This window comes from Eptesicus fuscus, chromosome 8 (genome assembly GCF_027574615.1).
Source record: "Eptesicus fuscus isolate TK198812 chromosome 8, DD_ASM_mEF_20220401, whole genome shotgun sequence".
NCBI lineage: Eukaryota > Metazoa > Chordata > Mammalia > Chiroptera > Vespertilionidae > Eptesicus > Eptesicus fuscus.
In genome coordinates, this window is record NC_072480.1 from 31,217,713 (window position 1) to 31,244,400 (window position 26,688).

General features: G+C 39.8%; 1 pseudogene; it reads right to left on the bottom strand.

Moving 5' to 3' along the window:
* Window positions 1-4,502: 4,502 nt before the first annotated feature.
* Window positions 4,503-26,688, bottom strand: part of LOC103289696 (ATP-dependent RNA helicase DDX54-like) — a 41,513-nt pseudogene continuing 19,327 nt past the window's right edge.

The window sequence follows — 26,688 nt, forward strand, 5'->3', positions numbered from 1 at the left end:
TTGGCATTCTGGGCTTACCTTATAGACCTAGTCTGTGCTGTATCCATTTGGGCCTCTAAGAAAATCAAGAGAAGTGTTAATATCTTTCTATTTTTATGTTTTTATGTTTCTATTTTTATTTATGTTATTATGTTTCTATTTTTATTTATTTTATTTTATTTTTAAAAAAATCTTTATTGTTGAGATTATTATAGGTATCCCTCTATTTTCTTCCCATTGCCCTCCTCCACCCAGTTTCAACCCACCCCAGGCCCTCGCCACCCTATTGTCTGTGTCCATAGGTAATACATATATGCATAGAAGATCTTTGTTTAATCTCTTCCCACCCCCATCCCCCTTCCCTCTAAAAATTGTCAGCTTGTACCATTTCCATGCCTCTGATTCTATTTTATTCACCAGTTTATTCTGTTTATTAGATTTATTGTTCATTTATTTTGATTTTTAGATTCAGTTGTTGAAAGGTATATATATGTTGCCATTTTGTTGTTCATATTTTTTATCATTTTCTTTTCCTTCTTCTTTCTCTTCTTAAAGAATACCCTTCAGAATTTCATATAATACTGGTTTGGTAGTGATGAACTCTTTTAGTTTTTTCTTGTCTGTGAAGCTCTTTATCTGACCTTTAATTCTAAATGATAACTTTGCTGGGTAGAGTAATCTTGGTTGTAGGTCCTTGCTATTCATCACTCTGTATATTTCTTGCCACTGTCTTCTGACCTGCAAAGTTTCTGTTGAGATATCAGCTGACAGTCATATGGGCATTCCCTTGTAGGTAACTAACTGATTTTCTCTTGGCGATTTTAAGATTCTCTCATTGTCTCTAGCTCTTGACATTTTAATTATGATGTTTCTTAGTGTGGTCCTCTTTGGGTTCCTCTTGTTTGGGACTCTCTGTGCTTCCTGGACTTGTAAGTCTCTTTCACCAGGTAGGGGAAGTTTTCTGTTATTATTTCTTCAAATAGGTTTTCAATATCTTGCTCTCTCTCTTCTTCTGGCACCCCCATAATGTGAATGTTGATACGCTTGAAGTTGTCCTAGAGGCTCCTTACACTATTTTCATATTTTTGGATTCTTTTTTCTTTTTGCTTTTCTGATTGGGTGTTTTTTGCTTCCTCATATTTCAGATAATTGATTTGATTCTCAGAATCCTCTACTCTACTGTTGAAGCCATGTATATTATTCATTATTTCAGTCAGTATATGCTTAATTTCTGACTGGTCCTTTTCAGTTGTTTTTTTTTTTTTTGTAGGTTTCTAAAAGATTCTTGAGTAACCTTATAACCATGATTTTGAACTCAATATCCAATAGTTTGCTTTCTTCCATTTCTTTCATTTGTGACATTTTTCTTTGCCTCTGAATTTTGGCTGCTTCCCTGTGTTTTTTTCTATGTACTGGGTAAAACAGCTATTTCTCCTTGTGTTGATAGAGTGGCTTTGTGTAGTAGGTGTTCTATAGGGCCCAGTGGCTCAGCCTCCCCAGTCACCTGAGCTGGGAGCTCTAGGTACACCCCTTTGTGTGCTGTGAGCACAGTCTTGTTGTAATTGAGACTTGATTGCTGTTGGTGTAACTGAGAGGAATTGACCTCCAGGCCAATTGCCTGTGAGGACCAGCTGCAACTACAGTGGGAGAGCTTCTGGGCAGGAGACACCCTTAGGGGCAGGATTTGCTTCAGTGGAGCTTTGGTGCTCACTGAATCTGCCCCCTGAGTGTGCCCTAAGGATGTGTAGAGTTGTAATCTGGTATGGTCTGACACTGACCACTGGATACACTGGCTCTTGGGTCTCCAGGGAGATGCAAAGTCAGCCACTGCCTGGGGCCACCCAGCAGGAGCTACAGAAAGATCTGAAGATTCTTCCCCTTTGTATTGAGTTTGGAAGCAAGGCCCAGATGAGGCCCAGCTATGAAGCAAGGCAGGTTGGTGCTGGTGCCAGTCTTGGGCCTTTTATTGATAGATTTGGGGCTCCCTCACCCAGCTGCATCTTGTTTGAGAGGTTTTAGCTTGACCAAGGACAGGCCATTCATATGCAAAAGCCACTGCACACAGCTTGGGTGGGGTTGTAAATTGGATGTTGCAGGGGTGTGTGTGGGGGGGGGGTTTAGGGAATCACCAGGGCAGAGCAAACAGAAATGACTGCCAGTCAGCTCTGTGACCGGGGAGGTCCCAGCATAAGAACAATGATCCCTGTGAGCACCTCTGTCTGGGAGAAGCCACCCCCCAAGTTCCTGCCCTGATGCCAGACAATCCAGTTCCTCCATTTATGTGTCTGTGTTCCCCAGCGCCTCACCCTGGTGCTGGAGCTCAGAGGAAGCAGGACTTTGTAAGTTCAGTTCATGGTGCCAGCCTTTTAAGATGAACAGCTGGGTCTCCAGCAGCCTCTGTGTCATTGAGCCCCAACCCATACTGGTTTTTATAGCTCATAATTCTTACTTCCCATAGGGACTTCTTTTCCAAGCTCTGGGACCCTGTGATGGGGATCTGGTGTGGGGCTGAGACCCCTTGCTCCTCTCGGGCAGCCTCCACAGAGACAACCTCTCTCCCAATTAAAAAAGCTGCACACGTGGGTGCCAGATCATCCTTTTCCATGCCTCCACATCTCCTACCAGTATCAGCGTGCTTTTTTCTTTACTTCTGTACTTGTAGGACTTTCATTCAGCCAGCTTTCCAGTGGTTCTGGATGATGGTTGTTTTGTATTTAAGTTGTAATTTTGATGTGGTTGTGGGTGGCGGTTAGTACAGGTGTTTACCTATGCTGCCATCTTCAAATCTCCTTATTATCTTTTTAGATCTAAGCCATTAATCAGACAAATAGCTACAAATCTAATTCTCATGGTATGTGAAGAATCTCACACTTTTGAAAGGAATACTTAGACATGTCTCCGCAAGGGTTGATTTTATTATTTACTTACTATTTTATTTATGATATTATGCTACTTGTATTCCAGCTTCCTTATTTCCCTTTCTGGTTGTATCAGTGTTGTTAGCTCCCTGGAATTTCATTTTTTGCCATGTTTTGGAAGTTATTTCTGGAGGCCTATTCTAGAGGTGTTTTTTTTTTCCTAGCCCAATTGCAATGATTTTATAATCTTATAATTTCTTACATTAAATTCAGATAAAAATACTTAGAGTGGTTTCTGTTTGTTTGTTTGTTTGTTTGTTTTTTTACTAATTTGGATATTTTAAGTAGGGACATTTGGTCTCCCAAGGGCTTCCATCTTTGTCTTTTTCTTTCTCTGTTTCTTTCTCTGACTCTTACTCTCATTGGGAGTGGCTTTTCTTTAGGAGTTACATTTTTAAAATTATTTTTTAAATTTTAAATTTTTTATTTTGTTTTTAATTTCTTATTGATTAAGGTATTACATATGTGTCCTTATGCCTCCATTACCCCTCCATACCCCCCCACTCATGCCCTCACCCCCTGTTGTCTGTGTCCATTGGTTAGGCTTATATGCATGCATAAAGTTTTTTGGTTGATCTCTCCCCCTTACCCCTACCCTCCCCTACCTTCCCTCTAAGGTTTGACAGTCTGATCAATGTTTCTCTGTCTCTGGATCTGTTTTTGTTCATCAGTTTATGTTGTTCATTATATTCCATAAATGAGTGAGATCATGTGATATTTATCTTTCTCTGACTGGCTTATTTCACTTAGCATAATGTTCTCCAGGTCCATCTATGCTGTTGCAAATGGTAAGAACTCCTTCTTTTTTACCACAGTGTAGTATTCCATTGTGTAGATGTACCACAGTTTTTTAATCCACTCATCTCCTGATGGGCACTTAGGCTGTTTCCAAATCTTAGCTATGGTGAATTGTGCTGCTATGAACATAGGGGTACATATATCCTTTCTAATTGGTGTTCTAGTTTCTTGGGATATATTGGGAGTTACATTTAAATCCAGGGTTGGAAGGCCAGGGCAGGGCTCAGAAGAGAATATTTAAGGCAGTACACTTAGGGAGAGATCTAGAATAAAGGGAAAGAACAAGGAGACCTGAAAATCCGATTCTAGATCATCTGTGTTAGTGAGATTGGGCAGAAACATATGGAGGAAGTCTTTTAATGGTTTGAATTTTGCTTGAACATTCTGAGTCAGGAACTCATAGAATGGAGCACTGCACAAAGAGACTATGAAATGGAACCTTTATACCTTCAACTGCCTGATGCCCCTAACTGCCCTCCCCTGACGGCCTGGTCGCCCCTAACCACCTCTTCCCTGCCCCCAACCCCCCCCCCCCACCACACCGTGGCTTTGTCTAGAAGGACACCCTGCCCTCCAGCCCCCCAATATCAATGTATTTTTGTATATGTGTGTATGTATGCATATTGTTTTTTTGTTAATCCTCACCTGAGGACATTTTTCATTAATTTTTAGAGTAGAAGGGAAGGCAAGAGACAGAGAGAGAAACATGGATGTGAGAAAGACACATCAATTGGTTGCCTCCTGCACATGCCCTGACTGGATCTGGCGGAAACAACTCCTCCGACAGGGCCAAATGCTGGCGGCCCGTTAGGGCCCAGGTGTTGAGCAAATGGCAATTCTCTGTTTCTGCTTCATCTTCTGGTAGAGGTCCCGCTTGTAGGAGCTGCCGATGTAGCGACCACTTTCTGTCTTTCTCTTCTTGTCCTCCTGTCCTGACTGTCCCACAAACCGCTTCTTCTTCTGGTCCCACTTGAGGTGCTGCCAGCCCCTGGTCAGGTTTTGGGCCTCGTCCCCCATCAGGTCCAGGACAGCGCCAGCCACCTGCTGCTCAAGGGCGCCATTCACTGTCAGGTCCTTGGGCCCAGCAGGGACATAGAAATCCTGGTCCAGCAGCCGGGCCTCCTCCTTCCACCTCTTGGCTCCCCGCTCAGGTCCTGGCTGCTGCCGTTTCCGCCCACCACCTCTGTAAAGATATCCTCCGTGCTCTCTCTCCTCCTACTCCCCCTCCCCCTCCCCCTCCCTTCCCCTGCCCCCTCCCCTTCCCCCCCCCCCTCCTCCTCTTCCTTCCCAGGCTGCTCCGCCTGCCGCGCTGGGCAGCTCAGGGCTGGGCCAGCCAGGCCCTCCTGCCACTCCCACTGGCCCTGCTGGAAGCTGGCGATGGCCTTGCAGTCCTCCTGCCGCTTGGCCCGCGTCACCTGGCTGCTCAGGTCCCGGCTGGAGGCGTTGATCTCAAAGATGGTCGCCCTTGAGCAGTACTGCTTGATGCTGTCCACCAGCCTCAGCCGCTGCAGCCCCTCCTCCTCAAAGCTCGAGCTGAAGAGGGGGTGCAGGCCCAGCCCCACGAGGTCCAGCACTTTGGCGAGGGCGATGGCCACCAGCGCACTTACTGCTGCTGGGTGTTGTCTCCCACGCAGCCCAGGTTCGCAGCTGCAGTGACGCCTCCAGGGTGTTCCGCAGGCCACAGTCCTCATCGTCCACCACACTCTGTCGCACCCGGCCCAGCACACCGTACTCACCATCCGCACCTGAGGGCTCCTCATGAGTGCAGGCGAGGGTGAGGGCACGGCCCAGGAACAGGTGCAGGTCCAGCAGGTTGGGGACCTCATCTGGGGCCACCGAGGTGTAGGCTGTGCCACTTCGGCCAGCCCGGCCACACGACCCACGTGGTGCAGGAAGAGCTTGCCCTTGGCCGGGAAGCTAAAGTAGATGACGTTGTCCAGCAGCGGGATGTCCAGGCCCTGGGCCACCAGGTCAGTCATGATGAGGTGGAGCACTTGCCATGGGTGAACGTGGCCAGTTGATCTTGCCGGCCGTCTGGTCCAGGGCGCTGAAGATGTGGGCGCAGCTCACCCAGGGACTTGGGCGGCTTTGCTCCAGCCCCGGCAGGCTCGCAGGACCCTGGTGGCTTTGCTCCGGCCTGGGACCTGGGCAGCTTCACTCTGTCCCCAGCTTTGTCAGGAAAGACATCCGGTCTAATTAGCATATTACCCTTTCATTAGCATAGGTTACTTGTGACTTATTTTTCTTTTCTCTAATTCTTTCTTTAGGCTAAGTGGGAATGGGTGGCTCCCTTTTCCTCTTTCTATACATATTTTCTAAGTATAAAAAAGGGCAGAACAATTAGAAAATACAAAATGTATGAACAAAAGCTTTTTGAAATCACTAGAAATGACATAGCCAAGAGAAAAGCCACTATACGTGTTTGGAGTTTGTTGTATTTCCTTTTCCTTTTTGTCCCTTTTTCTCATGCATAAGCATAAAAAATTAAGTGTAGAATTTACTTTGTCTCTTCACTTTTTTACATAATATTACATTGTGAGCATTTTCTTATGTCATTTTCTTCAAATATATATTTTATTATGACTAAAAATAATATTCAACTTTTTGTAATAAACATTATCAATTTCATAATTCTCACAGGGAAGAATATTTAAGTCATTTTTTCCTTCATAAAACCAGTACAGTGAATTTTATAGAACATAAAAGTCTGTTCTCATTTGTGAATGTTCCCTTAGGATAATTTTTCAAGTCTAATTACCAAATTAAAGTGTACACATTTTAAAATATTTGATTTATGTTGCTAAATTTTCTTAAGAAATGTCATAATATTTTATTTAAATGCTTAGCAAAAATAGTAAAGTATAAAAACACATATTTTATCAAATATTCCACAATAAGGAGAACTATAATTCTTTATAAGTGTTGCAATTCACTGTACAAAAAATGCTGTTATATACTTTAATTCTGTCTTATTTTTTATTTTTGATGCAATTAAACTTTATGCATTTAAAATTTTACTCTGAGACTTGATTGCTTAGATTATATACCCATTTTTATTGGTCTCTTACTTTTTATTCTTTTTAAATAGTCAGTGTTCATTATATAATCAGTTTATTTAAACTGAGATTTTGTGTGAAAATAGTTCCTGGGCTTCTTTTTCAGTTTCACTACATATAATCATTATTGATATACAGAGTATTTTTATTTGTATCACATACACTCAATTAATTAGTTTTTTAAAGTTTTCATCTTTAATATTAGCATTTAAAATATATTATAAACATAAACATTTGATCAACTATTTAACAACAAATTTAATATTCTAATTAGCTCCTATATTCATCTGACATTTAATTTATTGTATGTTGATAGTTAAGAGACTCATTCTAAACATTGTGTTTTGAATGTTTCATAACTTTCTCGAGGATTTGAAATTTAAAATGAGATGTACATTCTCTTATATTTTCCTGTTTATTCAGTGTTCTACTAACACCTCACTGTTTTAAATTTTGTCCTTCAAATATGTTTTTGAGGGTAGCAGTAGGATCTCAGCATTTACAAGAAGGATGATGGGAAAAGGACATAAGAAGAAATTATAAATCTGACACTATTAAAGTCATCCTGATAAGAGTTTGTGAAAAGGCAACCTATGAAATGGGAGAAAATATTTGCAAATTGTGTATCTGATAAGGCATTAATATTCAAAATATATAAAGAACTTATATAACTCAATAGCATAAAAACAACATTAAAAATGGGCTGAAGGACTAAACAGACCTTTTGCCAAGAAGATATAAAAATAGCCAACATGTACATAAAAAGGTGCTCAGCATCATTAATCATCAGAGAAGTGCAAATCAAAACTACAATGAGATATCACTTTCCACTTTATAGAATGGCTATTAAAAAAGACAGGAAGTAGCAAATGTTGGTGAGGATAAAGAGCAAAGGGAGCCCCTGTGCACCATTGGAGGAATGTAAACTGGTGCAGCCACTGTGAAAAATAGTATGGAGGTTACGCAAAAAAATGAAAATTGAACTACCATAAGATCTAGCAATTCCACTTCTGAATATTTATCCAAAGGAAAAAAAAATATCTCAAAAAGATATCTATACCACCATGTTCATGTTAGCATTATTTATAATAGTGAAGACATGGAAAAACCCCAAGTCCTTCAGTCGGTGAATATATATAGAAAATGTGGTATATATACACAATAGAATATTATTCAGATATAAAAAAGGAAATCCTGCTATTTTTAACAACATGGATGGACCTTGAGGGCATTATGCTGAATGAAGTAAGTCAGACAGAGAAAGACAAATTCTGCATTATCTCAGTTATATGTGGAAGTTGCAAAAGTGAAGTCATAAAGTCAGAAAACAGCTGGTTGCCAGAGGGGCAAGGTATGTGTGTGTGTGTGTGTGTGTGTGTGTGTGTGTGTGTGTGTGTGTGTAATGTGTGAAGATGATTAAAGCTATAAACTGCTAGATATAAGGTGAGTAACTTCTGGGGGAGTGACTTTAGTTAACAATAATATATTGTATAATTAAAAGTTGCTAAGAAAGTAGCTCTTAAAAGTTTGCTGACCTGTGTTTGGGGTGGTTTAGCTGAGGACAGTCATCTACAAGTTGAATTTTTCTTTCCGTTCTTTTCCTGTTATGTCTTATAAGAGACAAAAATGTTCATATTCTTTGGGAAAAGATCACATAAGTAGACCAAGTAATTCTGCACAGGGAATTACAAACTCAATTTTGAGTTTCATATTTGTATGAAAAACTTCTAATAGGATCCTAACTGACACAAAAGAAAAGCAATCAAATTATCTTTCAACTGAAGCATATAAACTGGAAATGAAGACTACACCACAGGATCTTGTTCCATGTAGCATATAAAAAAGGTATTTAAGAGGAAATTAAATTGAAGTATATTCCGTGTAATGTTAATTGATATAGAAAATGTCAATTCAAGTTGCTCATAATAGTTAGAGATGAGCAAATGATTCAAAGTAATTTGGGCTATGTTGATATTGATCACTCAAATTTTGTTCACTTCAATTCACTTTACACTGTGTCCTTGGGAATGTAGTAAAATAAAAATAATAAAAAGTAATTTAATATATACTTAATCAACTTTTTATTTTAGGTGTTCTTTGACCTTATTAGAAAGAAATAAATTTATCATAACATTTGAAAAATTTATAGAGGTATTACGGTCAATTATGGAAAACTTGATAATGATTTTTACACACACTAATCTACACTTAATTTTTGATGAAATTAAGTGTACATTAATGAAACCTTAAACCCTTGGTGGAAATCATAACATGTAATACAATAAATATATAAATAAAAAGAAAGGCAGACATTATATAAATATTTATTGTATATTTTTTCTAAATTATAGGTATCAGGGTTTCCCTGAATGCTAACATATTCAATCAGTTCAATATTTCTACTGAAGCCCAACATGCCATTTAAGATACTGACAAAAATAGACAAAACAACAGTAAGACAAATTGTCTGAAAACATGGGTCTTTTAGTAAAGATAAAGAGAAAATAATGATTAAATTGTCTTACTCTTTAGTAAAGTTGTAACAGCTGAGCCATGATGGCAGCATGTAGAATAAAAGAAAAAATAATGTTTGTTGTTGAAAGTTTGGCATTGTTTGTTACTTGTAATATAGCTAATACTCGCAATGAAAGGTTGTGTAAAGGAAGCAGAGGTATGTTTCAGGCAGAATAATTAGAAAGTATTAAAACTTGGGATATGAGAGCATTAAATATATGAAAGACTAAAAGGCAATTAGGATAGATACAAAATAGTACTGATATGGTTGTAATTAACCTAGTTATTAATAAAAGGAAAGGAACAAAGTGAAGGTCAAATATTATAGGCTAAATATCATTTGGGTAGCTTCACGAGGAAGCTACAATTTTATATTCCCCAGGGTATCAACAAAGGGGAGATAGACACATACCCAGTAAAGTTGGGGTGACTTAGGGAAGGTGCTTTCTGTCAATCACACTCAAGACAAATGTCATTGGCCAGAATGGGTGTGGCCCCTGCAAGGGCACACAATTTGGAATATTTAATCCCATGAACAAAGAAAGGAATTTGCTTTCTTGTTGTTCTTGGTTCCTCTCAGGCTCTTGCTGCTCTTGGGACTTGTATGACTCGGGGATTGTGGGGCTCTCCTGCATTCGCCCCCATGGCCCACAGCCATGTGAACCCCACATGCAGTGGACTGATGGACTTCAACTAGCCTGATGCTGAACTGGACCCAGCTCCAACATGGAAAGGAAACTGGACACGGGCTCTGACTTTAGCTTTACTGAAGGGATGTAATTCCATGGAAATAAAGCTTTTTACCACATCTCATTGTCCTGTGGCGGCCTCTGGAAATACTTGTTCCAGCGGTACCCCAAGAACCCCACTCCGCTGGTCATAGTACAAGAGGGGCTTAGGATTATGGGGAATTATGGTATGATTCAACGTGCTTAACTATTTTGTAAAGAGTTGAAGTAAGGAACATAATACAAAAAAATTTGGTGTAAGTAAGTAACATAGCCAGATTCACATATTTAAATGCTAGAGAATTGCCTAGAAGGAGACCAAGCTTAATTCCAGACCAAAAATGATTAGAATAAACTAGATGAGAGGTAATGGACCTAAAGTGGAAAAAATAACCATCAAAATGGAGAAAATTTTATAGAATTAAGAGGGTATAACATTTAGAAACTAAATGACTTGTTTTTTGAGTTGGAATGAATGAGAAAGAGAAAGAAATCATGGATGACTTCTAGATTTCTATTCAGTAAATAATACCATCTAATAAAAAAAAATGAAGAAAAATACAAGGCCCACATTGTGGACTTGAAAGTAAAGGTGATGGATTCAGTTTTGTACAGGTTAGTTGTGTACTATTTTTATATGCATAATGAAATGTTAAGTTTTATGTGTGTTCAACAGTTCAAGAAGAAGATTTAGGGGCAAAAGTTATCATCTCAGAGATGGTAACAGAAATGTATGGATATGATTTGCTAGATAGAGTATGTAGATGAGAAAAGAAGTTACGGACATAGTTCTTATAACACAAGCACTTAGGAAAAGGGCAGAGAGAAAAAAGGATGAATAAAACAAAAAAATAAAAATAATGCTGAAACTCAAGTGTAAAATGAGGAAATTATATTATTGTGGTAGCTAAGTGAATATCAAAGCAGAGAGTATATATTCAGTACACCCAAATGCTGTTGCCAAATCAAGTATAAAGGGAACCATGAACTGGCCCATGCTTTTTGTTATAAAAACATTTTATATAAGTGCTAGAGAGAAAAATTACTGGGTAAAATAAATGAAAATGAAGACTGAGGGACATTGATTTTACCAAATCTTTCAATAAATTTGTTTCTAAAGGGAAGCTAAATGATAGGATGGTAAGAAAAAATGTGATCTGGAGCAAAGGGACTGTATTGTTTTGTTACTACTCTTCTGGAAATGACTTGATACTAGGAGGAAGGATCAAGAAGAGATGAACAAGTTTAACACACAGTGGTTAGTTAGTTCTAAAGGAGTTTAGTAAGGAAACCATGGGGATGGAATGCAGAATGTAGAGAAAGGGACTTAAATTGCACTAGGTGAGGCTGGAATAAAGGAAATCACTTACCTGGGAAGAAAGATAGGTCAACTCAGAGGTATAATTAAAGGCATATGTAAAGTAGATAATAACAGAGAGTAATGGGTATGACAAAAGCCTTAAAATTCTCCCCAGTTTGACCAAACTTTAGACATGTTTTTCCTTGACTATTGGCCACCAAACCTCCCCATTCACAGAGGATTTACTTTGGAAAAGTTTATATTGTAAATTATTTCTGTGTCCCGTTGAGATGTAAATCTCATAACTTTTTGCCAGGTTTACAGCCTAAGACTATCTTTCATGAATTTCCAGCCATTCCTTTGGAATGTAATCATCAGCGTGGCTCAGCAGTTGAGTGTCAACCTATGAACCAGGAGGTCTCAGTTGGATTCCCAGTCAGGGCACATGCCTGGGTTGCAGACTCAATCCCCAGTGTGGGGCATGCAGAAGGTAGCTGATCATGATGATTCACTCTCATTCTCTCTCTCTCTCTCTCTCTCTCTCTCTCCTCTCTGAAATCAATAAAAATATTTTTTAAAAAGAAATATAATTATCAAGGAAGATATCACCCCTATCTCCCAGACCCTGTGAGAGGAGAAGCCTAAATTTCATTTCATGCCAATGAATAAACACCTATGGCCCAATCACATTGACCAACCTACTCCAGTACTTTTCTACCACTTACTTCAGTGCTTAAAAACCAGACTGACTTTTGTTTCAGTAGAGTAAGCTCAATCTTTCTTCTCTATTGCAATAACCTTGAATGAACCAGCCATGCCTGTTTAACACTCTCTGACATATTTTTTCTTTGGAAGTTTCTACAGAAAAATCAGAAGATGTAGATAGGAGATCATTTGAAACTGCCTTTGTGGAAAATAAGAAAAAAAATCTTCATAGAAAAACAAAGAAAGATAACTGAACAGTGATGGAAGTTACACAAATATTTTATAGAGCTCTCCAGTTATATGATATTTCAAACAACCTTACAGTGTCTACTAAAAGTTACAAAGAAGCAAGGCAACTATATTTACTCAGAATTAGTATGCTGCTTTACAGGGGAGAAAAACTAAAGGTATGGGCAAGAATGGTTTAAGTAATGGATCCTGGAAACTGCTGAAGGAATGAATAAAGAGAGAATGGTTATGTTAGTAAGGGAGAAATTAGAGCAACAAAATGTGTATTATATCTTTGAATTGTAGGCATTTCTGCCATTGAAGAATTGAGTAAGAATAATGTAAAGATAGAAGGTTGGTCCCTCCTAAGCTTAAAATTCTATGATTTTACTAGAGGCCCACTGCGTGATTGAAATCACGTAAGGAGGCACCCCACCTACCGCTGTGTGAGGAGGCATCCTGCAGGGGTCAGGACCTGCACCTGACTCACAGCGTCCCCTGGCCCCCCTGCTTGTGTCCGTTCTGGGGCCGTCTGAGCCACTGCGCCGGCTCGGGCAGACGCCCCTACCTCTGTCTCCGCCTCCGCTCCGAGCCTCACCTGTGTGCGCAACCTCCTCCTGTCTGGTCGTGACCCGTTATGGAGTCTTGGCCTAATTTGCATATTACCTCTTTATATATATATAATCTTAGATCTATCTGTTATTCCCAAAGTTCATATTTCCTTAAATATCTTTGTCATTTAGTTATGTTTTTTCATAACTAGACAACTGTTTTCTATGACTCAAATATTTTCCCCTAACAAGTCAACTTTGCTTTTTAAAGCTTCAGCTGCTACTCCAATCCTTTACCAAAAGTTTTATTTTGTACAAGTTTAGCAATATCTCATGGTACCTTAGAACATTGCTATCTTTCAGTCAGTATTTCCTTTTTATCTATTTAGAGTTAGAAATAGTGTTACATTTTTTACTGTTTCTGGGGTTTGCCTAAATCTCTGCCTGATTTTTCTTCTCTTATAATGTGACTAGAGGCCCGGTTCACAAAATTCATGCACTAGGGGGTGTCCCTGAGCCCGGCCTGCACACTCCCCAATCTGGGACCCCTCAGGGAATGTCTGACTTTATATGAGGGATTGGGCCTAAACCAGTAGTCGGACATCCCTCTCACAGTCCGGTACTGCTGGCTTCTAACAACTCACCTGCCTGCCTGCCTGATTGCCCCTAACCACTCTGCCTGCCAGCCTGATGGCCCCCTAACTGATCCCCTGCCGGCTTGATTGACACCTAACTGCTCCCCTGCCGGCCTGGTCGCCCCCAACTGCCTTCCCCTGCAGGCCTGGTCACCCCCAACTGCCCTCCCCTGCCGGCTATCTTGTGACAATGTGGGGGAGACCATCTTGTGATGACGTGGGGCAGCCATCTTGTGACACGAGGGCATGAGGGTCAATTTGCATATTACCTCTTTATTATATAGGATACTTTTTTAAAGTAGACAAAAATGTGTATTTTTTATAAGCTTAATTAATTCTGTTGATGGTATTGTTATAGTTGTTGTTGTTTATGGTTTTTTTTAAAAAATATATTTTATTGATTTTTTACAGAGAGGAAGGGAGAGGGATAGAGAGTTAGAAACATTGATGAGAGAGAAACATCGATCAGCTGCCTCTTGCACACCCCCTACTGGGGATGTGCCCGCAACCAACGTACATGCTCTTGACTGGAATCGAACCCGGGACCTTTCAGTCCACGGGCTGATGCTCTATCCACTGAGCCAAACCGGTTTCGGCAATGTTTTTATTTTTTTTTTATTTTTTATTTGTGATTTAGTAGCCAGTAAGTGGAAAGAGCTTAAATTGTCAACAAACTATATTGTTACTCATGGCCTGGTGCACAAAATTCGTGCACATTAAAAGGGAATTAGAGGAAATATTTTAATATTGCTATTTGCCCTTTCTCTATAATAGAAGTGTCAGAGATGAAAGAAAATTAGTAAAATTTATATGAAAATCTTCCTCCTGTCAGAGTCTGGGGCACACCACAAGACCCAGAGTCAAGTCCCCGCCCACCCACGTGCACCTCAAAATCACGTGAGATCCAGACCCGGCCAGCCCCAACCCTATCAAGCCCCATTGAGTGGGGGGTGCAGCTTCAGGGCCCCTGTCAAACCCCGCTGGGTGGGGGGTGTAGCCTCAGGTCCCTCGCACACCCTCAGGTCCCCTGGCCCAGCACTGGGGCAGGAGGGCATGGCCTGAGGTACCCCTTCAAGCCCCACTGGGAGGGGGGTGCGGCCTGAGGTCCCCCGTCAAGCCCCACTGGGCAGGTTCATAGCCTCAGGTCCTCCGCCCCTGCCCAGCACCACACAGCCTCAGGTCCCTGCTGATCGCTCATTATGGGAACCCTGCCTCTGCTGTGGGTGCAGCCATCTTATGACCGCATGATGGAGTGAGGTCAATTTGCATATTACCTCTTTATTATATAGGATAATAGTTCAGTGAAAATCTACCATTTGTGCTCATCTATAATAATAAAAGTGTAATATGCTAATGTCCTTCCTTCCAGACAAAGCCGCAGTGGGCAGTGGCTGAGGCAGAGATGGCACAGGCCTCCGGCTGCAGTGGGGGCGGGTGGGGGCCGGGGACAAGGCCTTGCATGAATTTCGTGCATCAGGCCTCTAGTATAAAATAATGGTGGGAGGTGAGAGTGAACAGGGAGCAGTTTGGTTACAGAAAGCCTTGGGGCTGTTCTCAAAAGTTTTAGAGAATGTCACAGCAAAGATCAGCTTTGCTGTTAGGACAATAACAGGTTCCTACTGGCAGGATTTGCAAGCCCAGGTTTAGCTTTTCAAGTGGAAGGCCCCCCATAAATCTAAGAAATCAACACTATCCCATAATTGACTTACATGCAAATCTCATGTCAGATGGAAGAGCTAAAGCACAGAAAAGTACAGCCTCCAGGCAAGCTAGACTCTTTAATCCTATAACCTTCTCAGAATAGCCAGTTTGGTAAAAAAAAAAAAAAATCTGCCAGCAGATGAGGCCAGTTAATATATTTTTCAGGGTTCAGTACAAAATAAAAGTGACGGACTCCTTGCTCATGATGCAGGATAAAAAGTGGAATTAAAGCTACTGAAATATTATGGGTTTTCTATAATCTGTAAATGTCATATTTTTGTTTATTTGTTTTATTACCAAATAATGTTCAAAGTAAAGAAAATATAAACTTTTGCGTTTTTAGCAAGAAGTTTACCATCTGTTTTTATGTTGTTCATTGATAGTTTTAAATGCAAATATAGTAATTTTTAACTTGTGTATGGGATCACTGAAATTATACAATTTGTATTTTATAACTTGTACATAGCAATATGTTTTATTGTTACTAGAAGAGTGGAAACATTACACAAAACTAACAACTCAAATGTCTTCACTTTTTAATATGCACACATACTGCAACACTGCCTTTAGCTTGCTGATGAACACAGAAAGACTGAGAGGAACGGTTGCCATCCCTTTGTTATTCCTTCTCTGACATTGTTTTCAGATAAGCGTTTAGCTAATGCAGGTAAATAACATGAGCAAAAGGACCTGTGATATGGTTTTGAGGTCATTCATGTGTCTGAGAACACCTTTGCTGTGTTTCAGCAATTGCTGCACTAATAGTTAAAATAGAATATGACTTCTCAGGGGGTAGACCTGTCAACACTCACCTCTCCTACTTGCACAGAATTCCTTAAACATAACTCTCTTATCTTGCACTTACTTGGGTTTTGTTTTTTTGATCCAAGCTGCTACTCTGTGTTTCTTATTGGTGAATTCAGTCCGTTAATATTTAGTGCAATTATTGATATTTGAGGATTTCTCATAGCCATTACATCTTTTGTTTTCTGGTAGTTCTGTGCACCCATTGCTTCTTTTCCTTTGTGTTCGTGTCTGTTGCTTATATTTGGTGGTATTCCATAGCTCTTCCAACTGTTTCTTCTTTTTAAAAGTTATGTGTCTCAGTTTGGGCTTTTTGGTGGTGGGAAAAACGTTTCATATATACAGTAGTCCTTTTCCTTTTGAGTGCATCTGATCTCCATTCTCCTTTGAAAAATGCAGACCTCTACTTCCTCCCCTCTTATGCTTTTGTTGTCACAAATTATGCTGTCAGTTTGTTGGTGGTTTTATTTGGAGTGTTGTGATCTTTCATTCCTTCAGGTAGAATAATACCTTCAGTATTTCCTACAATGGAGGTCTTCTAGTGATAAATTCCCTCATCTTCTGTATGTCTGGAAAAGTCTTTATTTATCCTTCACATTTAAAGGAGAACTTTGCTGTATATATTATTCTTGGCTGGTAATTTTCCTCTTTTAGTAGTTTGAATATTCGGTTTCACTCTATTCTGACATGAAGAGTTGCTACTGAGAAGTCCGATGATAACCTGCTGGATTTTCCTTATAGGTCACTTCCTTCTTTTCCCTGGGTGCTTTGAGAATTATTTCTTTGTCATTAATTTGACAGTTTTAATACTGTGTCTTGGAGAAAACCTTTTTGGATTGAATTGAGGTAATTAGGTGTTCTGTTTTCTTTTTGGATTTGAAGATCTAACTACTTCCATAGATTTGGGAAGTTCTTATCAACTAATTGTTTAAGTAGGCTCTGAATCCTTTTCTCCATTTCTTCTTCTTGTATGCCTAGTATTGTTATATTGCTCTGTCTGATAGAGTCAGATAGATTTCATAGAGTTCTTTCTTTTTTTTTCTTTTATGCTTAAGTCTCTATTTTCTTCCTTTTTGTCATTTCTAGATTTTTATCCTTGATATCACTAATTATTCTATCTGCTTGACTCTTATTTCCTGTGCTTGTTAGTTCATTCTTGATCTCTTTTATTGAGTTATTCATCTCCAAAATTTCTGTTTTTTTCTTCTTTAAATTGTCAATCTATTTGGTAAAGTACTCATTTTGCTCATTAGTTTGTTTTCTGAACTCAATAAACTGCCTAACTGTATTTCATTGATCTTTTTCAGAACTGTAATATTGACTTCTCTGTCATTTATGTAACATATTTCCTGGTCTTTAATTTTGTTTTCTGAAGATTTTTGTGTTCCGAACTGCCTCACTACCTTTGTTATTCATGGTTATTTGATAGATTCCTTCTTATCTTGGCATCTATGTATTAGTGCATTTCTCCAGTAGATTGATACAACAAAGTCTTTCTATTATTTTCCACTAGGTAACTCTGAATCACAAGTTTTTTAGTTCTCTTGCCTTTCCCTGGCTTTATATATCTTTGTGGGGTGGTATTTCCTGGTAGGTGGCTGCCTCTCCAGTGATATGCTTACTCCTATCCCCGGGGACCAACTCTGCAAGGGAATGTGGTGTATGATGGGACTCAAAATCCATGAAATCCCAGTGTTGGCCCCCATAGCCAGATGCTGCAGTCAGGGTAGCCCTGGTGGTAGTGTGGGCTGGAGGAATCCAGCAGCCTTCTGTGTTGTTTTCAGTAATGCTGACCTTGGATCTCCATGAGGTCCCATTTGCATCACCAGCCTTACAACCAGCCATAGAATGTGTCCTTTGCTCAGAGAGAAAAAAAAAAAAAAGTGATTCTGTAGTACCAGTTCTCAGGTTTGCAGATAATGTGCTGTGCAACCCAACACCGAGGGCCAAAGGAGGCAAGTTCTGGGAGGTTAAGGGGCAGCAAGGCTCTGAGGCTCTGTTTCTCTGTCTGAAATGCCAACCAACTGACACCTGGGGCTGGAACTCTGTGCCATGTCCTTGCCCAGGTCTCTGAGCTCAGCCACCCCTTCAAGAATACCCACTGAATCTCTTTGTTCATTTTGGCTGAACAAAATGCCAGAAACAATTTGATTCCTTCCCTCTCTGGGATGAGCCCCACCATGAGTTCCTGGCTGTAAGGCTACGTTCATGGCTTGTCTCGGTGTTTCTCTCTTCTCACCTCCCCAGTTCACTCACTGTTGCTCACATTTAGATGTTCCAATGCACATATCTCTCAGGTATTTTTGTGAATTTAACAGGAAATTTTTTGTTGAGTTATAGCTGTTCCGATTGTTGAAACATCAAGAGGAGAGACCAAAGGGATCTCTCACATCGCCATTCCTCTCAATAGTTGCATTTTAATGGTGACTCAAGCGGATAAGCCTTTTATGGCCAAACTAGGAAGCCGAAGACTTCCATAAAGAGCACAAAGGATACAGCCCTCACAGATTTAATAGCTCATTTCCAGAGGTGGCCTCAGAAAGATGGGGAGCCCTGTCTCTCAAAAGCTGCTTCAAAACACAGGGAATCATAGGCTTCCTCCCTTGAACAGAATAAGGTTTAAGATTCCCTAAGCTTGGATCCACAGACTGTTCAGCTGCCTGCCAGATGCATAGGCATCACCCAGCTGGCAAAGCGAATAGACCATCTCTGGAAGGAATGGGATCAATTTAATAGTATTCAAAACAACTTTTTATCAGAGTTGGATTTGCCCAGAAAATAGTTTCACAAATATTTTATCCTGCCAATCTAAATTTAGAAGAGATAAAACAATTCTCACCACTTCCAATTTCCATTGAACCCTGCAGATAAGAGATCATAGAGGCTAACATGATAAAGTGCTTACCACCCGGCTGTGGTTAGATGTCCATGATCTCACAGCTGCAGCTGTCCAGGGAGGTAGTTGTGTCCAAGTCAGTGAATTCTTCCAGCTGGCTCACCTAAACCGTGGGGGCTAAAAATGTATTAATACTTTTCCTTCCACCTTCTAAGACCTTCTGGCTGGGCAAATAATCAAATTAACAAAGACACATTTACAGGAGAAAATCAAAGTTTTAGTACATGCTCAAGGCAAATCTATATACGCATGAACATTCAAGACAGAGAAACAACATTGGGTGTATATGACATTTTTTGGATAAAGGAGAAAGGGCAGGGTGAGGAGAGCAGTATTAGATTTTAAAAGTGAGAATAGGTGAATCGCAGGTTGTTGAGGAAGAGCAGAACACACATGTAAGACAAATTCTTGCTAAACAACTCAGAATTTTTGGGACACGGGGTACCCTGACTAACACTAGAGAGAAGATTCTTAAGGCGATTGAGCCAAGGCTCTCTTCCTAAAGCAGGTTTTCCTCTCTGAAACTGTTAGGCAGGAAAGGGGTTGAGGAGGCTCAAAGGTGTTTTTCTTTTCTGAGTCTTTTGTTTCTTAATAAGGAGTTTAAAAGAAAAATTCCAAAAATCAGCTTCAGGGTAGCAAATTTTACTGTCTTTCAGTGTATAATTATTTTTTCATATAGTGCTTGTTAGAAATAAAGTCAGTGGTGGTCCATTTTCAAGGCAAGGCATTTAACCCTGAATGGAAAATTACTGGTAATTTGCTTGCTTGGTGGCCTGGAGATGTGACAAAGCCCATGCACCTGGAAAGCCCTGGGCAAACAGGATGTTAGAAAGAGCTAACCAACAGGGGGAGGATAGATCACAATGGAATGAAGAAGTGGCTAAAGACTATGTACGTGTCAGAAAGCACATACCCCAGGAAGGCCTTCCCACCACAAAGAGACAAAGAGAGGTCGAGTCAACTAAAAAGCCCATAGCCCACTTCTTCAATAACCCAATAGGAAATAATGAAACTTAAGCAATGTTTGGGAAGATTGTGTAGCACAAAGTATTCAGCCAATGAGGAACCAGGGGAGGGACTCGTGCACTAGGGATAAATTTTGTGTTGTAACTTCCTCTGGGTGTGCCTGCCTACCAGACACCCGATCTTGCAGGACTGCTATTAAAAGTTTTGCTTTTGTGGTGCTTCGTGTCTCTGAGTCCATTATTTGAGTTTGGGCAGTAGAGTGTGTTTCTTGAAGTGCTAAATTTGATTTTCTACTATTATACTAATGTTATGTGTCAATGTTCATAAGGAATATTGATCTTAAGTTGTATATTATGATTTCTACAAGAGGCCTGGTGCACGAATGAAATTCATGCATGGGGGGGTGTGTCCCTCAGTCCAGGCTGCACCATCTCCAATCTGGGACCCCTCAAGGGAGGTCCGACTGCCTGTTTAGGCCCAATCAGTCAGACATCCCTCTCACAATCCAGGACTGCTGGCTCCCAACTGCTCACCTGCCTGCCTTCTTGATTGCCCCTAACCGCTTCTGCCTACCAGCCTGATCACCCCCTAACCACTCCCCTGCCAGCCTGATTGATGCCTAACTGCTCCACTGCCAGCCTGATTACCTCTAACTTCCCTCCTCTGCAGGCCTGGTCACCCCTAACTGCCCTCCCCTGCAGGCTTAATCACCCTCAACTGCCTTCCCTTGTAGGCCTGGTCCCTCACAACTGCCCTCCCCTGCTGGCCTGATCGCCCAAAACTGCCCTCCCTTGCAGGCCTGCCTGGTCCCTCCCAACTGCCCTGCCTTGCTGGCCATCTTGTGGCAGCCATATTGTGTCCACATGGGGGCAGCCATCTTTGACCACATGGGGCAGCCATCTTGTGTGTTAGAGTGATGGTCAATTTGCATATTACTCTTTTATTAGATAGGATGTTTGGCTTTGTATCAGGGTAACAATGGCCACATAGAATGAGATAGGATGTGTTCTCTCCTTTATTTTCTGGAAGTGTCTGTGTAGCAATGTTAGTATTTGTTGTTTTAAAATATGTGAAAGAATTCACATGTCAAATCATCTAGAGGTTTTCCCTGAACCTAGACTCATCATATTTCATGTCCTAAGTTATTGAGCTTTTTCATGTTTCACTAAATGCTTAGCCCTTACCTTGCCTAATTCTTACTTGCCTTTCAAGTTTCTACTTAAAATGCTTGTCCTTGCAATAATGGGATTTAATACACTTTGCAATATTACAGAATTTTTTTCCTATTTCTAATGTTTCTTGAATGAATTGTGCTGTTAATGTGTCTGTATATGTACTACTTAATTTCATATATCATTTGATAATATAAAGAGAATTGAAAAACTGTAGAGTTTAAAAGTCTGGTTCATATTAGATTTTAACAGTTTAGTCAAGAACTTTTCTTTCATTCCTCCATAAACCACAGGTTATTGTGATTTAATATTTTTATAACTTTTGATTAATGTTTTTTTTTTTAATTCATTTAGAATCTTGTTGGTACTCACCAGCCAAGTTTACCAGAAACACCAGTAATCAAAGAACAGATCTTATGGGGAAGTGTGGGATATCTTGTTGTAGGATTTGTGATTGTGTTAGATGGTTTGAGGGAGAGTTCAATGAAATATTACATTTTTAGATTGAATGATGTTAGGAAGTTTCAATAAGGGAGAGGGATTGAACACAGCTTTACTGAAACAAAAGGCAGGAGAATTCCTAAGTGCTGGGGTGAGCTAATGGAAATAACCAGAACATTAGGCTAGAGATTGGTCAAGGTGACTGTGCCTCCTATGTTTGTTAATAGGTGTTTATTGAAGAAGGGAGGCTTCTAGCCCTCTCACAGAGGCTAGAAAATAGGGGAGCTATCGTCCTTTATGATTATATTTCAAAAATATGTCTCCCAGATCCTTGAGAAAGACATTCCTGGATTGTAAAACTAGCCAGAGCATGGGAGAAGATTTATATCTCAAAGGACCAGAGAAATAATTTACAATTAAAAGTTTTCTAAAGTAAATCTTCCAAGAAAAGTGAGGTCAGGGTCCTATTCTCAGAAAGAAAGCTGACTAACAATAAACTGAGGGGAACATTAAGGCCCTCTTGGTTAGTGTCTCAATAGTTGTTCTCTAGGATGATGGGAAACCAGAGTAAGGGTGAAACTGTAATTGAGAGGACACAGCAATCACTTGTGGTATCCTGGAAAGGGGTCTATTTGGTCTTTTTGTTGCCTGCCCAGTGTTGCAGGGTTTTGTTGTTGTTGTTTTTGTTCAGAAGTGATTATAAACAGATTTTATTTGTTTATTTATTTTCATTAGGATCATAGAGCAATTTCATCTGATACTGGGAATTTAGGAAACTAGTTATGTTCAGCAGGACACCATAGCTTAACATTTAATGCTATGTCAACTATGAGATGACAGCTGTTAGGGCTGTTTGTTTCTGTCTGTACCTTTATATTTTTGTGTTTACTTTTATATCTGTAGATTGGTAAAAAGAATACATATTTTCATTGTTTTTCTACATTTTCTTTATATTATGTGTCACTTGAAGGTATTTGGAATCTCCCCTTTAAAATCAAATAGAACTAAGGTTTGTTTAATCTTCCCAACCTCCAAGTGATATGGCTTAGAGTGAATTGATTAAGCATTTTTTCTATTTTTCCTATTTCTGTTGTTATTAGTATTTTCTCTTTTTCTGATTTTTAAAATTTCTTTTGGGATTTAACAATATTATCAACAATAAACATTTTTATAGAAAACAGAATAATCCAATAATTTTGAAAAGGAATTTCAACATAGTTATAATTCTTTTGTCATTTAAAATAATGTGATAGACCTGGCCAGTTTGGCTCAGTTGGTTGAGCATCATCCTGTACACCAAAAGGTCACTAGTTTGATTCCTGGTCAGGGCACATACCCAGGTTTCAGGTTTGAGCCCCACTCAGAGTGCATATGGGAGGCAACTGATCGATATTTGTCTCTCTTCCTCTCTCTCTAAAAATCAATGGAAAAAAACTATCCTTGAGTGAGGATTTAAAAAAAAAAAAAGATGTGATAATGGTTCCCTCTCTTTTTTACTTAATTATATTTGTCACATAAATAGTCACATAACTCAGGTAATTGACTATATTTGGTCCTCCTAATATATAAAAAGCTAGGGGCCGTCACAACAGAAACAACCGGACAGACGACCGAACACAGGCTGCATGGGGCAGCAAGGTTGGCAGGGGGATTAGTGAGGGATGACCAAACTACTTAACAGCAGGCTGCTTGGGGCGACCAGGCTGGCAGGGGGGTTAGTGAGGGACAACCAAACAACTGAACAGCAGGCTGCATGGGGTGACCAAGCCGGCAGGAGGGGCAGTTGGGGACGACCCGGCTGGCAGGGGGGCAGTTGGGGGTGACCAGGCCTGCAGGGGGGTCAATTGGGGGCTACCAGGCCAGCAGGGGGGGCAGTAAGGGGCAACCAGGCCAGTGAGGGGGCAGTTAGGGGGTAACCAGGTCGGCAGAGGGGGGCAGTTGGGGGCAACCAGGATGTCAGGGGGTGCATTTAGGGGTGATTAGGCCGGCAGGAAGAGGTGGATAGGGGTGATCAGGCTGGCAGGCAGGTTAGCAGTTAGGAGCCAGGGGTCCTGGATTGTGTGAGAGATGTCTGATTGCCGGTTTAGGCCCGATCCCCAGGAGATCTCTGCATTCAGAGATCATAATAATCTGGCCACTCAGTGTATATCCTAAGTGTATATAATAAAAGGCTAATATGCAAATTGTCCCCTAGACCAGGAGTTAAACCAGAAGGCAGGCTGGCCAACCGCCCATGTCCCCTCCCCCTGGCCAGGCTGGCCGGACCCCACCCATGCACAAATTCATGCACCGGGCCCCTCTAATATATGTGTATGTGTATATATATATATATATATATATATATATATATATACACACACACACACACACACACACACACACACACACACACACACACTGAGTGGCTAGATTATTATGCATTCAGAGATCATAATAATCTGGCCACTCAGTGTATATCTTCAGCTTAGTTAACGCTCCTTAACCCCAGACCATGAATTCATTAGTTACTCACCATCTCCACTTGGACATCTAAGAGATTTCTCAAATTTAATAGGCTCATTAATTCAATAGACTCCTGATTTTCATACCCCTCACTCCTCAACTCCTCTAGATTATCTAAAAGCAAAGACTTGAGTCATCCTTGATACTGTTTTGGAATCACATTCTTCTAATCAGTCATCATTTCCAATTTAAAGTCAATTACAAGCAGAAATCAAGCAAATTTCACTGCTTCTACCTGTTGAAGGCACTGTCACCTTTTTCTTGGACTACAAGTAAATCCTCCCAACTAACTGTCCAGCTGGATTCTACCTTCTGAATACATGACAATACAAAAGCCAAGGTAGGCTTTTTCTCAATTTGTATCTGTTTAAACACTCCAGTGGCTGCCAATTTCCTTCAGTATAAAAGCCAAAACCAGGCCTCACATGACCTGAATAGCATTATCTTTCTGATTTTATCTCCTACTCTAATTTCTTTCACTCACTCTGGTCTGGTTTCATTGTTTTTCTTGCCATGATTATATTCCTGGCTCAGGATCTTTGTCCAAGTTGCTCTCCTTGCCCAGTATTCTCTCCAAGATACCTTCAAGTCTTGCTCCTTCAAATCATTTAGATCTTTGCTAAAATGCTATCTTCTCTTTGGAATCTTTCCTGAGAACTTGATTTAAATGTTCAGTGCCCTCCCAACCACTGGACTCTCCATTAATTCTCCTTTCTTTATTTTTCTCCACAATATTTATCATATTCTAACATTCTAAAATTTAACTATTTGATTTACCTTTCACCTTTTTATAGAATGTAAGTTCTGTGAGGAGATAGGTTTGGGTTTTGTTTCATGGCTAATTCACCATCCCAACAAAAAGGTGGGCACATAATAGCTGGAGCATGTAGGTAGATAAAAAGGGTTATGTATGACTTGTAAAATCCTGGATAGAATATTCTTTAGATAGGATTCTATTCACCTGGAATAAAAACAACAACAACCAAAAAAAACATCTTTCTCTATATAGCATTCTATTATTCTGGATAGGATAACCTGTATGCCAGTAAAAGAAAAACAAACAAACAAACAAACAAACAAAGAATCTCAGTGTTTTACAGCTATAGTGGTTTATTTCTAGCTCCTGGTCACACATCTATAATGAATCAGTGTGGTTCTGTCCACAGGATACCAATCAGTCTTTTTTTAATAATTTTGCCCCCCTTACTGGAAAAAACAAACAAAACTATGGCTAATCATGTTCTAAATCCTAAACCTTTGCTTAAATTATCACTTTTGTTTATATTTCAGTGGCAAAGCAAGACACATGACCAATCCTGAGGTCCTTAGGGCAAGGGAGTGTCATTCTCTCATAGGAAGCAGTAGAAATAATTGTGAAGAATGATAATATAGACTACAATATTATATTTAAGTCATAATCAAAAGGACCCATTCACATTATTTGTATAACTAATTTATTATATTTCTTATTTTATAATTTTTAAAATTTGGGGTATTGTGATTTTTTCTATTATACTTTTTTGGCATAAGAACATAATCCTTGTATTTTCATCTCTATTGTTTTGATAATTAGATAATTTATAAATCTTTTTTAAACATGCTTTATCTTGTCTTTCTATTTTGGACACAAATTTTAACTTACTGTTATAATGTCTAGTACTTTCCTTATGAATGAAACAAAGGATATAATTGTCTTAGTCCATTTGGGCTACTATAAAAAATACTGTAGATCAAATGGATTATAAATAACAGACATGTATTTTGCACAGTTCTGGAGTCCAGTAAGTACAAGATCAAGGTGCTGGCAGTTTCATTATCTGGTGCTCTGCTGTCACCATCTTAAAAGTTTATTGCTCTTTTTAATCCTCATTCTGGTTCATAGATGGCTTTCTTTGTGGCACGTTCTCTAATGACAGAAAGGGGGAGGAAACTCTTTTAGGCCTATTTTATAAGGGTGCTAATTCCATTCATGAAGGCTCCACCCTCATGACCTACTTCGAAAAATCCCTACATTCTAATATCGTCACTTTAGGGGTTAGGATTTAAATAGATTAATTTTGTGGGGACACAAACATTCAGTCCATAGTATTCCTACCTGTGACCCTCCAAAATTCATGTCCTTCTCATGTGCAAAAGATACTTGTTCCATTCCTTAGCCTCCAAAGTCTTGTTCCAGAATCAACTTTTACATTGAACTCCAAAGTGTCATTTAAATGTTATCTAAGTCAGGTATGGGTAAAACTCAAGGTACAATTTATGCTGAGGCAAACTTTCTTAGCTGTGAACTTGTGAAATCAAACATGTTATACGCTTCCATAGTTTGAGATGGGTCAGATAGAGAGTAGACACTCTCCTTCCAAAAAGAGAAATAGAAAAGAAAAAGGTAATAGGTCCTGAGCAAGTCCAAAATGAAGTGACTCCACCTTCATGACCTAATTGTCTTCCAAAGGCCCCACCGCATAATGTCAACACATTGGGGGCTAAGCTTTCAATATATGAATTCTGGGGTGGGGGGTGGGGGGAGGGACACAAACATTTAGTCCATAATAGTAGTTATTAGAAATATTGCTGCTATTCAACTAGTCTAGCTATGATTCACTTGTTCACACAAAGATCATTGGTGCAATGGTCACAAAAGAATAGGATGCATTTGAGAAGCTGGAGGAAAACTATATGGGACATCATATATAGATGTTTTAGAAACAATGAAATTGAGTATTATATTGAGATTCAAGGCCTGGAATTTCTGTGCTCCAAGTAACTTCAATCAGAATTGAGGAAGTCCTTTGGGGAT